Genomic DNA, 14,682 nt, shown 5'->3' on the forward strand with positions numbered 1-14,682 from the left:
AATCATAATCTGTCTTATTTCCAACAAAAAAAAAGGCTAGTGGACATTCTGAAAAGCTGATAAATTGGCTGGTGGCCCAAAAAGTTATAATGGCATTCCACCGCTCCATGGATTGCCTTCTCGCTGACTTCGTTGAAAACAAATGCACATAAGGTAGGTAATATGTGAATATTATGCACTCTGAAACTGTAGGAGGAGCTTGCAGAGAAAAAAAGCAAGAAATAGTGATCAGACTTTCATAATGCCCCCTTCAATGCAGATGTATATAATTTAACTATAGACCTTCCCTCTCTAACATCTTTGTGTAGACACTGAGATTCAAACACTGAGGAACTCTCAGCAGACGGGGATGGATGATTGACATCAGAGCCTTACAGAAGCTTAACAGGTCACAGACAGGGAAGCAGCCAAACCAGGTCAAATGGGTACAGACAGAGAGCAGGCAAGAACCCAAAATCCAAAACACCCAAACTGGGTCAAAAAACCACAGCATCCAACAGTAGGAAGGAAGCCTCGAGAGCTGCAGGATGCACACACACCACAACAAAGACAATCTGGTGGAGAGAACAGGGTTGACAGACGAGGCAGGAACTGGAATAACAAGACAGAAAAAGTTTCAAAGTAAAACAGAAAGTCATGCAGTTTTAGAAAACATCTACAGTACTGTAATGGGGATGTGGACAGGATTGTAATTGACCTTCACTCAGTCAACAAAGTTTTTAATAAATCCATGAATGTGAAAAAACACAAACACAACGCAGAGGGCCAGACCGTCCACCGACCACCAAGATATCAATAACTATAGACCCATTTCAATTATCAACAGTATCGCCAAAGTATTTGAAAAACTTATTTTTAATCAATTATCCAATTATCTTAATGATTATAACATCCTATCCCCACACGAATCTGGCTTTCAACCCAACTTCTCGACGACCACTGCTCTCACCAAATTCTCCAATGACATATTATCCTCTTTTGACAATAATATGCCTACTGGTGCTATATTCATTGATTTATCAAAAGCGTTCGACATGGTTGATCACTATCTCCTTTTAGATAAGTTGTATGCTATTGGTCTTTCAACAGAATCAGTTTTATTTTTTAATTCCTTTCTTCACTTGCTTCTAACAGAAGCCAGTGTGTGTCTTTTCAGAACACCCAGTCAGACTATAAGTTAATATCAAAAGGTGTGCCCCAAGGTTCATCCTTGGGTCCTCTTTTATTTTCTATTTTTGTCAACGATCTCCCACAAATCTGCTCTGACTGTCAAATTCATCTTTATGCTGACAATACTGTAATTTACTCCTCCAAACTCGATATTTCACAAATTCAGCACTCCTTGCAATATAATTTGCTGATCTGATTTACTATCCAAAGACTGGTCCTTATTTTTTCTTGATGGAGCTCCACTAGAAAAGGTAGATAAATTTAAATGTAAATGTAAATGTACTTTATTTATACAGCCCTTTACAACAATCCTTTCGGAGTACCAAAGTGCTTTACATAGTGTAATAATAAAAAGAAAGAAGCAGAAATAAAACAATTTGAAAACAATAAAAACAGTGAGAGCAATAAAATACAGCAAAGTCAAATAAGTTAAAATAAAAAAATAAAATAAGATAAAAGTGCCATCGTGCTACTGGGTATTAAAAGCCATCCTAAATAAATAGTATTTTAACCTGGATTTATAAAGGCCCGGGTCTGAGATGAGACGCATCTCGGTGGGGAGCTTGTTCCAGAGCCTGGGAGCAGCAACAGAAAAGGCTCGGTCACCCCAGTGTTTATATTTTGATCTGGGCACTTCCAGTACAAGTTGATTCGTCGACCTCAAAGCTCTACCTGGATCTCGGATGGTTAAAAGCTCGGATAAATATAATGGGGCAAGGCCGTGAAGAGCTTTAAAAACAAACATTATAAGTTTAAAATCAATTCTAAAAAGGACAAGAAGCCAGTGAAGGGAGTTAAGAACAGGGGTAATGTGCACACGTCTGTGAGTGTTGGTTAAAAGACGGGCTGCGGCATTTTGCACGAGTTGAAGGCGACTGAGGGAGGACTGAGAGACGCCAACATAAAGTGCATTACAATAATCTAGCCGTGAACTAATTAAAGCATGAATGGCTTTCTCGAGGTCGTGGCGGCTTAAAAACATTTTAACTTTAGCTACAAGACGCAGCTGGAAAAAACTGGTCCTGACAACATTACTGATTAGTTTGTCAAACTTGAGATGACTGTCAAAAGTCACACCCAGATTTCTGACAGTTGAACTTAGCTTTGGAGACAGGGTGCCAAAGTCAGTTGACGCAGTATCTCCAAACACAATACATTCAGTTTTTTCATCATTTAAGTTAAGAAAATTTTGAGCCAACCACTGCTTAATATCAGCAATACAGTCAAATAAAGAACACTGTGCACTGTTACTGTTTGGCTTCACTGGCAGATAGATTTGCAGGTCGTCTGCATAACAGTGAAAGGAAAGGTTGTGCCTGGCTATAATTGACCCCAGTGGTAACATGTACAAAGAAAAAAGGATAGGGCCAAGAATAGATCCTTGTGGGACTCCACAAGAGGGTGGAGCACTGGAAGAGGACAGGTCGCCAACCATAACAGAGAAAGTCCTACTGGACAAGTACGATGTAAACCACTTCAACGCGGTGCCGTGGATGCCAACATAATTTTTTAGACGTGACAGGAGGACTGCATGGTCCACCGTGTCGAAGGCTGCTGTGAGATCAAGCAGCACTAAGACAACGGGGCACTTGGCATCCACAGACAGAGCAATATCGTTGTGCACCTTTAACAGTGCAGACTCAGTACTGTGGCGAGACCTAAACCCATATTGGAACTCGAGTACAGAGTTGTCATCCAAAAAGGACTGTAATTGAATAAAAACAGCTTTTTCTAAAACCTTAGAAAGAAAGGGCAGATTGGAGACAGGTCTAAAATTTGATAACACAGAGGGGTCAAGATTGGGCTTTTTAAGAAGGGGCCTGACCACAGCATGTTTAAAAGCATCTGGAACAGTTCCTAACCTAAGGCAGGAGTTGATAAAAACCAGGAGACTAGGCCCCACAGTAATAAAAACCATTTTCAGCACTTTGGCAGGGACAGTATCCAATGGGCAATTTGTAGATTTCATGGATTTCACTATGTCACCAAGAGAAAAAAGGGAAACCAACTCAAACTGTTCAAACACAGCAGAATGAGCTGGGGCAACGAGCAGATCATTGTTAGTATTCATAGTGACACTCTTACTGATATTTTTTCTGACAGAATCCACCTTGTCAACAAAATGATGAAGAAAATTCTCACAAGTGGCAATTGAAACATCAGTCACGGCAGAAGTGCATGGATTAACAACAGCATTAATTGTATCAAATAACACCTTGGGACAGTGACTGCTGGAAGAAATAATATTAGAGAGGTACTGAGATTTTGCTTCACGCACAACTCTCTGATAGTCAGCAAGACAGTCCCTTAATATTTGCAGAGACACATGCAATTTGTCCCCCTTCCATCTGCGTTCCGCCTGCCTACAACGTTGCCTAATGACACGGGTAGTGTCATTCAACCAGGGGTCCGTTCTTGGTTTAGAAGATTTTCGCCTAAAAGGGGCAATAGTGTCCAGGATCCCAGCACTGGTGGAATGGAAGGAGGAGAGAAAAAGGTCAGGACAGAGAGGGGAAGCCAAGCCGTTCATGGCAAAAAACCGAGAATCCTTGAAGGCAGCAGAAGATTCATCAGCTGTGGAGGGAGTGATGATCCGCCGCTGACGGGATGGAGCAAGAGGTTTGCTGACTGGTTGGGGCGCCATCAGTTCAAAAACAACAGGGAGATGATCTGAGATTGCAGTCTCAGAAATCTCTTTAAGGGAAACTGAGAGCCCAAATGAAATAACAAGATCCAATGTGTGCCCAAGATGGTGCGTTGGTTTATCCACGGATTGAATTAAATTAAAAGTTGCCAATAGGGTTTTAAAGTCAGTGGCAAATTTGTCGGATGGGCAACAGACGTGAACATTAAAATCCCCACAGATCAGGAGCTTGTCATATTTTGGGAGAGTATCAGCCAGAAACTCAGAGAACTCTTGAATAAAGCCCTTATTACATTTCGGAGGGCGATAGACAACTGCACACAACACAGGACTTGCAAACTCCACTACAAACAATTGCAGTTCAAACGAGGAGTATGGACCTGTGGGAAGAAGCCGACATTTAAAACTGTCATTGAACACAGCAGCAAGCCCCCCCCCCCCCTCGCCCCGAGACTCGCGGGGAGCTGAAGAAAGAACAGCTGGGTGGGAGGAGCTCAGAAAATGCGCTGTTTTCACGTGGTTTCAGCCAGGTTTCCGTCAACAGGAGGAAATCCAAGGAATACGAAGTAAAAAAGTCATTTAAGATAAAAGTCTTGTTCACGACCGATCTGGTGTTGATGAGAGCCATGCGGACCAAACGCCGATCCGTCTGTTGGGAGGCCCGGTTGACAGGACGGAGATTCTCCAGCGCGCAGCTCCGTCGGGTGCCCGGCCTCCGGCACGGCTGGCAGCAGCCATCGGTAGGAGTAATCCACGGATAGCCGGCGCCGTCCCCAGAGCGACCAAACAGCGGATGGCGAGCGCTGCACGTGGAGGACAAGGCCAGGTGAGCTTTCAGCCGGCGTATTACTCCACCTCTCTTTCCCCGTCTTCTGCGACAGCTGTTGCGTGGTAACCGCACAGGTAGACGCCATAGGTAAGAGGGTAAAGACGCCAGGACAGGTGGCAGTGGCTTTGTCTGGTCGTTAAAATCATGGATCGGTGATCTATCCACAGAATCGTGGATTTTTAGGAGACTCAGGCGATCATACACCAGTAGCGATGAAACTTTGTGGGATAAAAGCGATAAAAACAGGACAATACACAGAAAAGGTAGCAGAGGTAGACGGCCAGCCACACACAACGGCGCCATCTTGCCTTTTCCACATGTGGATTTAGTGAAAATACTTGGGCCTCCTGCTTGATTCTCAGTTATCCTTTAAACCACACATTGATTTAATTACAAAGAAAATTTACTGTCGTCTGAAATTACTGTATCGGTCCATTGATTGTTTTACATTACAGGTTCGTAAAAGAATTCACAATCACAATTATTATTTCCTATTCTTGATTATGCAGACATCATTTATCAGAACACTACAGAATCTAATCTTCGTCCTCTTACTGTGCTTTATAACAGCCTCTGTAGATTCGTTCTGAGATGTCCCTACAGGACTCATCATTGCATTCTTTATGAATCTCTGAATTGGTTAACCCCAAAAGCCAGAAGAGTTCTTCATTGGTTATTATTTATTTTTAAATGCATTCACTTTAATTTTCCTTCATATTTAAAACAATTTATGATTCCTTATAGTACACAATACAGTCTTATGGCGCTTTTCACTACACTTTCACAGCACGGAACGGCACGGCTCGGCTCGGTAAAGGTGCTTTTCCACTACAGCTGAGTTCTCTAGTACCTCCTCAGCGGGGGCGGGGGCGGCACAGGGGTGACCGCGGAGGTGATCGCGGGGCCGCATTGTCCGCCTCTCTTTTTTCGATCCACTCGTCTGCACCTCGTTAACAGACCACAGTGTGGTTTTACACACAGCAACATTTAACTCAGGTGAAAGAATAACAACAGTCTCGATACAGATCAGCTGGCGCTGTTGTTGCTCTGTTTTTTAAATTTCTGGGTTTGATTCTCATGTCGGACGTCACGCTCGCACTGACGCTCTGCCCAATCAGTGGAAGGCAGTCGGCTGACGTCACGTTTTAGTATCGCTTCGGCTCGCTTGGAACCAGGGCCGAGGAGGTGCTAGGGCTGGTGGAAAAGCAAAATAAGCGGGCCGTGCCAGTGGAAAAGCGCCATTAGACATACAGATCATCTCTTTTTCCGTATTCCCAGAATATCTAAAGAATCTGGTCGCCGTTCATTTCAGTTTAAAGCTCCATCTGATTGGAACAGTCTCCCATGCCAGCTTAGGTCTACTACTTCTCTATTTAGCCTCAAAGCATCATTTCTAATTCATTTGCAAACTCCTTGTTCTTGTTTCTGATGATGTTTATTATTTATTTATTTTTATTTTTATTTTTTTTTCCTATTATTTATCTTTCTTCTCTCTCGTGCAAACTGTAATATTTGTGTGTGTGTGTGTGTGTGTGTGTGTGCGTGTGTGTGTGTGTGTGTGTGTGTGTGTGTGTGTTTGTATGTATGTAAGTCATGTAATGTGTTTCAATGTATTTGATTTTCTTTTATTTCTTTACCTGACATTGTATCATTGTATCTTTTTGCGGAAGGACCCCCTTGAAAATGAGATGATTCATCTCAAGGGGTTATCCTGAATAAATAAATTCAAATTCAAATTCACCGTCACATCACACTTTGAGTCTGAACACTGTTGAAGCTTTTTCATTTTTTTTCTTTTCTTTTTTTTTTAAAGGGATAGTTTTCGAGGCACGTCTCATAACGTTCTGTTATTATCTCATAGCGTGGTGAATGTGCAGGTCACAACTTGTCCACCAGAACGTTTTGGAGTTGTTGGATTGTGTATTTGATGAGTTTGATGAGGGAAACCGAGAAATCCCATGAGCCTCTGTAGCGTAGCTCTGAGCAGCTCATTTCTCTGCGCCACCATTCTAAAAGTAGCTTGCACTGACAATTAAAGGTAACGAACCTACTGCTATGACTATAGGGATTATGGCAATGGGCCAATTTGCCAAAATGTTGAACTATCCCTATAGTGATGATACCTCTGTTGTCCGTGATTATAGCGCCTCCTCTCTCTTCTCTTATGATTAAGGCTGCAGTACAAAATATTAATGAGAATAGAAATCTGAACAAATAGAACAGAGTTCCCAGCTCCACTGGAACTGGAACCACGCTGCTTGCGTGTATCGTCCCCAGGCCCTTTGGGTTTGAACCCCTAGTAAATGATGTAATACAGCAGAGCCAGAGCAGTACCACTCATAAAGGAGCTGTGTGCACTGATAGTGTAGGTCACGACTAATACTGCCTCCAGGACAGAAGACATACAGTACTGGAGCTCAGTTTCCAGCCAACATGTCAGACTGATTCAAACCGTTTGTCACCCCCTGACTCCAGCCCCCTCCCTCCTCTCCCTCCCTCCATGTGCTTCTTTTCTTTATTTCCTTCTCTGGGCTTTTCTTCACTTATTCCTCTTTCACGTTTTTCTCCTCTCTGACTCTGATCCACCTCGTCTCTCGTTGGCCTTTTTATTCTCATCTCTCTTCACCTCTCCTCCTCCTCCTCTTTCCTCCCACTGCTCTTCATATCCTCCCCTAGGAGCAAAAGCACAAATCATTTCCCCTCTCCTCTGCCCAGGATGGGAGGTATGAAGGAAACAGTATGGCACTGCCACCCACCTCTTTTTACCCATCCACCCACTCTGTTCTGCTCATCCTCCTCATCCTCTCACATCGTTTAGCTTCTGCAGAGAGAGAAGAGGTCTGAGGGAGCACGGAAGAGCGCAGTGCACATGTGTACGTTGTGTAGGGGTGTATGTGCAGCACACTGGTACCTGCCAGTGGTGCTGATGCTCAATAAGCCCTCATCATCAGAAACAACATAATCATGTTGGGTAATAAGGGCTGGGGTAATGGCACCGCTCAGAGTCAAGGATAATTTTCTCTGAGATACAAATGTCCAACGTGATTCCCTGAACGATGCTAATGTTTTTAGAGTCAAAGATAATTACACGTAATGATCCAGCGGTGATGTTAAACAGTGTTTTAGGCTACGTTCATAGTATTTTCAGAGAAGCACTATGCCATTAAGACCTGCAGGTTTTCAATCATAACAGAAACTGCAGCATACGTGTGGAAAAGGCCAGCAGTCGCATTTTCATACTTTTATTCGAGGCACAAGGAGGATGCACTACTGTCGCGCCTGCAGTAAGCAACCAAAACTGTCTGTCACGTTTTAGTCGTGTGTCTAACTGTCACATAGCGAGGAAAAAAAGTTAAAAAACAAAAGTTAAAAGACAAAGTTAAATCGATTCCCAGCACCGAAAATCCCTCTCAGCAGCTTTACTGCTCGATCTGTCTGTTGTCAGTTTCACTCGGCTGAGAACTCAGTCGCCTGCTGTGTGGAGAGGAGAGAGACAGGAGAGATGTGGACTTCCTACATTAGTCGTTATTCCTTACATGAAACTGTACCTTTATTATTATTATTAAAGGGACATTGTGTAACTTCTCCTGTTATCCATTCACGAAAATCGATTATTTTGTTCAAAAGTCTGTTTTTCATTAACCAGTAATCCCCCCCATCAACAAACTGAAGTGTTCCTTTCAGCTCTGAATGAGCCGTTCATATCGTTCATATCTCCATGGAGCGGGTAAGCTCGGTGCTGGCTGCCATGTGGTGTCGCCATGTTTTTACGTTCAGTGGCAGCGTGACGGTAGGAAACCACGGAAACTCAGTGGAGACACCGGAGCTGTCGGCTCAGGTGGAGGTGGCGTCTGTGAAAAGTCACCGCGGTAACGAAGTGAGGAGGAATGGAGCGTTACACTGATGCTGCATTCACGTGCAGTCGGGCAGACGGCCGTCGGTAACAAACCAGATGTCATTTTAGTCACAGAAGTCCAGAGAATATGTGGGTCAGGTAAACAATACGACATTGCCATGACAACATATTGTCACGTGTATTGTTTTGCCTCGTGCTGACGGACCACTTGTTTACATAGAGGCTTGTTTATGCCGTTACGTGCAGCAGATGTCGTCCGTCTGCCGTCTGCCCAATTTCACGTGAATGCAGCATGAAAAATATGATTGAGTTGCTTGCTATATACAAACGCATAGCTAGATGGGAGTAAATTCTACACAATGTACCTTTAAAGGGAAGGATAAGCCCCTCGAGAGTTGCACAACCTCATTTTCAAAGGGGTCCTGAGCACTGATAGACAGTGAATACAACGCAGGACAACGCAACATAGTTACAACCAGGGCCGGCTCTTGGCATAGGCGATATAGGCGGTCGCCTAGGGCGCCAACTGCTGGAGGGGCGCCGCCAGTCAAGGGGGGAAAAAAAATTATGATAATAATAATAATTTATGTCTACTGGCGCCCCCTCACTTAGTGTTTTCTGTGTAGAAAACCCCCCAAAACAAATAAATAAACAATGACAAACATGTTCCTAAATTGTGTATAGTCACACACACAGCAGATAGGCTACCTCTACCTGTCTACAGCAGGAATGCTCTCAAGCCGTTTTCTTGTTAGAAACGCTGCATTTTTAATTAGATGTGTGGATAGGCTACTTGGTTGCATTAATCCTCAGAGTTGGCACAAATGCTGGCGCTTTTGCGCGACCGTCTCGATATGTTTTTTGTTTGTTTGTTTTTTTCATATTTCGGTCATTTACGCAGTAGAGATGCGGGAGAGAGAGAGAGAGAGAGAAGCAGTGAGGATGACGACGGTGCATCAGAGGCTGAAAGTTCTGACTCATTTGATGAGGAAGATTATGAAAAAAGAAGAGAGAGTTGAGACTTCAGCCTGCTCAGACAGCAGGGCCAGTGGGCCACAGCTCCAGATCAGCTCCAGCTCTGTATTCACACCTGCTGAGCTATCAAACTAGTTTCTTTTTACCTCTCAAACAGTACCACAGTGACAACACATATAGGGTACATTATATAGGCTAAATATTGTACATTTTGTGTGTTTTTTGTCTAGTTGATATTTGGAGGAATGTTCTCATTTGGGGCTACACACATCTCATGAAGTTTGAAATGTAACATGAAGTCAATATTTAGCTTCTTTTATCCCACATTTGAGACATTTGGTGAGAATGACAGTTAGGCCTAACATTTATGCACAAAATTTCATTTTTTTTCTACACTTATCTTATAGCCTTATCATACAGTATATTCCACTGCTTTTGTGAAGCCCAGGCTTTCGTATACCCATTTCAAGCACCACAACAGTTTGTTCTCATGATTGTGAAGAGGCAATTTTTTTTCATGTCTTCACCCAGGATTTACTCAATGCAATTTTACTGATTGTATGTGTAAGTTGTGTATCTCAGGGTCAGAGGGGACATAGAGATACACTGCTATGTTATCGTTATGATCATTATGATCATTGTTGGGGAGGCGCCTGAGAGTAATCTCGCCTAGGGCACCAAAATGGCTAGAGCCGGCCCTGGTTACAACCATAGAGACATATAAAGAAGCTGATTGGCCCATTGCCATTATCCCTATAGTTTTAGGAGTAGGTTCGTTACCTTTAATTGTCGGTGTAAGATGTTTTGGAGCCTCTGCATTTGTCCGTAGCGTACTGTAGCTCTGAGCAGCTCACAGCTCGGCTCCGCCGTTCTAAATGCAGCTTGCACCGACAATTAAGACTAAACAAAACTATAAGGATTATGCCAATGGGCCAATTTGCCAAAATGTTGAACTATCACTGTAAAAAAAAAAAAAATCTATGTTTCAGTAACAGACCCTGTGGATGGGGGAGCACTGCCCACCCAGTCCCCCCTGAAGCCCCGCCCCTGGTTTCACAATCTTTCTCTGTCCCCGGTGATTTCATTTTTCAAAGTGGAAACTAACTTCTCACGTAGAACTGAGGCAGCTCAACGTGAGAACCCGATTGTTTCTGAGCAGTGTTTTGAGTTTCCATTTCTCATCATCTGGAAGAGTGGACCAGATCATGTGTTAGCAGGGGTTTCATTATCCCGGGCCCAAAGACACACTGCTGCCTGTCCGCTGTCTCACCCTTGCTGTTAAAGCCTCACCATTCCTGTTTCCTCCCACTCATCAGGTCAAACATAATTCCTGTAATCTGCTCACTTTCATTCTTCCCTCCAGTGCGGTCCTCCACCTCTGCAGGCCGTCACCTCCAACCTGCGCCCGACTCTCACCGCAGATCACAGTGTCATCTGGAAACAGTCCACAGACACTCCTGCCTGACCTTGTCTCATCAACCAGAGGGAAATGCCCGAGGGCCACGAGGGCTGACAACGATTCCTCCTCAGCAATGTCTCAAATGAACAATGGATGATTTGTTGCAGAGATATCTCAGTTGGAAGCCTTACTGAAAGAATGGGGATCAGTGATTGGTTCTGCTGCTGTTCTGTCCTGCACTGTCAGTCAGAACGTCTTCACTGAGAATACTGTAGATGAGGTTTTTATAATCAGGAAAACAAATAGGTGTATTTTGTGAAGGGTGTGTGTGGTGGGGTTAAGAATTTGAAGGTATGATATTATTCAACCTCATATTTTTACAGTTTATATTTTACACATCAGACTTTCTAATAACACAAAACAGAATGGAAACCCATTTTCAGGATATGACATGGTTTAATGTTCCCTATCATTTGTGCTCTGTTTGGGGTGAGTGCACTTTAACCCAGTGGGTCTGTAAAAGTAGAGACCACATGTACACAGATATCAGATAATATTAAGTATTCATCAGCCAGCTGCCAGGGCCGGTTCTTGTTTATAGGTTTTCTAAGGTTACAACAGAGAGAAGCCTGTGGCTCACACTATAACTTCTGTGCTGTTCCTCTGGACTTCATATAAAACAACACAGTTTTGTTTGTTAAATGGCTCCAACACTTTGCCTAAGGCAAATTACAGCATATCACCCATAATTTAAAAGAGCCACAGTGGTACCTGGCAGGGTTCCACGCTTTAAGGCAATTCATGTGACAATATGAGAATGTTTCATTTCTATGACCTGTAATCACAAATAGGCTATATAAAAGAGACAAAATAAAGTAAGAGGATTCTGGAGCTGCAGGCGTGATGTGGCAAGGCAAGGCAAGGCAGTTTTATTTGTATAGCCCATTTTTACAAACAGTTTGTCTCAAAGGGCTTGAATATATAATCACTGACTGAACCGCCCAGGGTCACATGTTCAAGAAAATATATAATTATCTGTCCTTCTTGATGCATTCAGTTTTGAACCTCCAAAGATCTCAAAAGTTAAATATTATGATAAAGAAAGAGAGGGCAAGAAAAAATGAGTGGTACTTTTTGATATGGAATTTTGATTTTTGACTTTTGATGTCATACTGTATCTGGGTATATTTACATTTACACGTCTGACAGATGCTTTTATCCAAAGCAGCTTTTATCTTAGCAATGTGTTTTGTTTTGTTTTATTTTGTTATTTTTTCTAATGTAACGACATGTCTATGATTCTTTAGTGGCATACCATCAGTCGTTTAGTCTGGGAGTGGGACTGATTTTGGCCCCTTGAGGATGAGGAGAGAAAAAGTAGAGAAAAAAAAGTAAATAAATAGTTCATTTTTGGAACAGTTGAATATAGTTCAAGATTGAAATTTGAAAACATGGACCGTGAAGATGGATACATTCACTTTTATACTTTTGGAATGAAGTCATTTTAGGTGCACAACAGTGGAGGATAAAGCTATAGGCCTCAAAATGAAAATGCCTTTTGTTAGCAGTAGGATAGCAGTAGGTTCATTACCTTTAATTGTCGGTGCAAGCTATTTTTAGAACAGCGGAGCAGAGCCACAAGCTGCTCAGAGCTATGCTACAGAGGCTCATGGGAATTTTTAGTTTCCTTCATCAAACTCATCAAATACACAATCCAACAACTCCAAAACGCCCTGGTGGACAAGTTGTGACCTGCACAATTCACCACGCTATGAGATAATAACGGAATGTTACGAGATGGAGTTTTAGGTGATGCGCATTCCCGTCAGGGACAGTTTTTCAACAAGCAGTCTCTGTATTTACCTCTAAAACAACTCTGTCTCGTAACGTTCCATTATTATTTCATAGCGTGGTGAATGTGCAGGTCACAACTTGTCCACCAGAGCGTTTTGGAGTTGTTGGATTGTGTATTTGATGAGTTTGATGAGGCCTCCACCGTTCTAAAAACTGCTTGCACGATAATTAAAGGTAACGAACCTACCGCTATGACTATAGGGATTATGGCAATGGGCCAATTTGCCAAAATGTTGAATATATCCCTTTAGATGAATTATTAATAAGAAGGAAACAATATTTGGATTGAAATGTGCTCTTTGTCCCTATAATACCTCACAACATGAGTAAAACCTGGACAGTACACACACACACAAACACAGATACACAAATACACAGACAGCTCATGACTGACACTGCAGGTTAATCTTTATTGAGGCTCTTGTTCCTGACAAATAAGTGTTGGGAACAAACAGTGAGGCGACGCAATGATGTTAGCAAAACGCCTTTTCTTAATTAAAAAGCTCTTCTTTGTTTTACCTGCCTCCATGATAACAGCTATCTGTGAGGGGGAGATAAGGGGGAGAGGTGTGTAAGAGGAAATACAAGGAATGACATTGTCTGTTTAATGTCTCTGGGTGTGTGTGGGAAATCACAAAACTTTGCATTAATGATGCAGTCATTGCTTTAAATGAAAATGCATCCTGTGTCTGTAGCCTGTGTATGTAAATATATTGGGTGCCTGCACAGAATGTAATGTGATGTAAATGTGGCTAATGTTGTGTACCATGAGTCGTAGAGTCGTGACTGCTGAAGCCTCCTTAACTTCTTAACGAAAAAAACAATTAGTACAACAGCAATTCAGTTCTTAGTTCTACGCTTTATAGACATAAATCAGGGATTTTACTGACCAGTCAAAACAAGACATGAGGGTCTCCTGGAGAAATAATTCATATTTGCTCTCACACACATCATTATACTCTCTCACACACATAAACACTACTATATTCTCTCACACACAAGACTAAGACTAGCAGAGTAGGCTACATTACTAGTTTAGCAATGATTTTGCATAATCTCCCAGGAGTGTGTGTGTTTGAGTATAGTAGTGTTTGTGTGTGAGTATGTGTGTAAGAGAGTATAGTAGTGTAAGAGGGGAACACTTCATTTGACGGCTATCTCAGTTATAGCACTGTATAACTATAGTTATAAACATTCATAAATTATCATAATGCTTTATAACAATAATCTTAACACAACTATAAAGCATTTTATCATGACTTATAAAGTCAGGTATTATAATACATTATAATTCTATCATAACACATCATAGAGCATTAATGGCTTATAAGGTCAAGTATTATAATAGAGTTATAATGCTCTATAATGTGTTATGCTTATTGTTATAAAGCCTTATGGTAGTTTATGAGTGTTTATAATGATAATTATACATGTTTATAATCCATTCTAACACACTATAACTATATTTATAATGCATTATTGATGTGGGCATTGTCAGCGAGTTACTAACAATTATAATGTATAATACCTGGCCTTACAGTAAGTCATGATAAAATGCTTAATAGTGTGTTATGATTATTGTTATAAAGCATTTTGATCATTTATGAGTGTTTATAACTAGTTATACAGTGCTATAACTGCATTATAACTCGTTATGATGGTTATAATGCATTATAGAGATAGGCGTCAAGTAAAGTGTTACCTGTAAGAGTAGTGGTGTGTGTAATTGTATAGTGGTGTGTGACAGAGAGTATAGAAGTGTATGTAAGAGTACAGGTATCACTTTATTTGATGCCTTATCTCCATAACGCATTATAACCATACTTATAATCAGTTATAATGCAGTTATAGCACTGTATAACTCTAGTTATAAACACAATTCAAGGTCACACTCTTCAGCCTCTTCAGCCTGAAGTAACAGTGGGGAAAACATCGTGAAAAACAAATTAAACACT

This window comes from Trachurus trachurus (assembly GCF_905171665.1).
Source record: "Trachurus trachurus genome assembly, chromosome: 17".
In the NCBI taxonomy this organism is placed as follows: domain Eukaryota; kingdom Metazoa; phylum Chordata; class Actinopteri; order Carangiformes; family Carangidae; genus Trachurus; species Trachurus trachurus.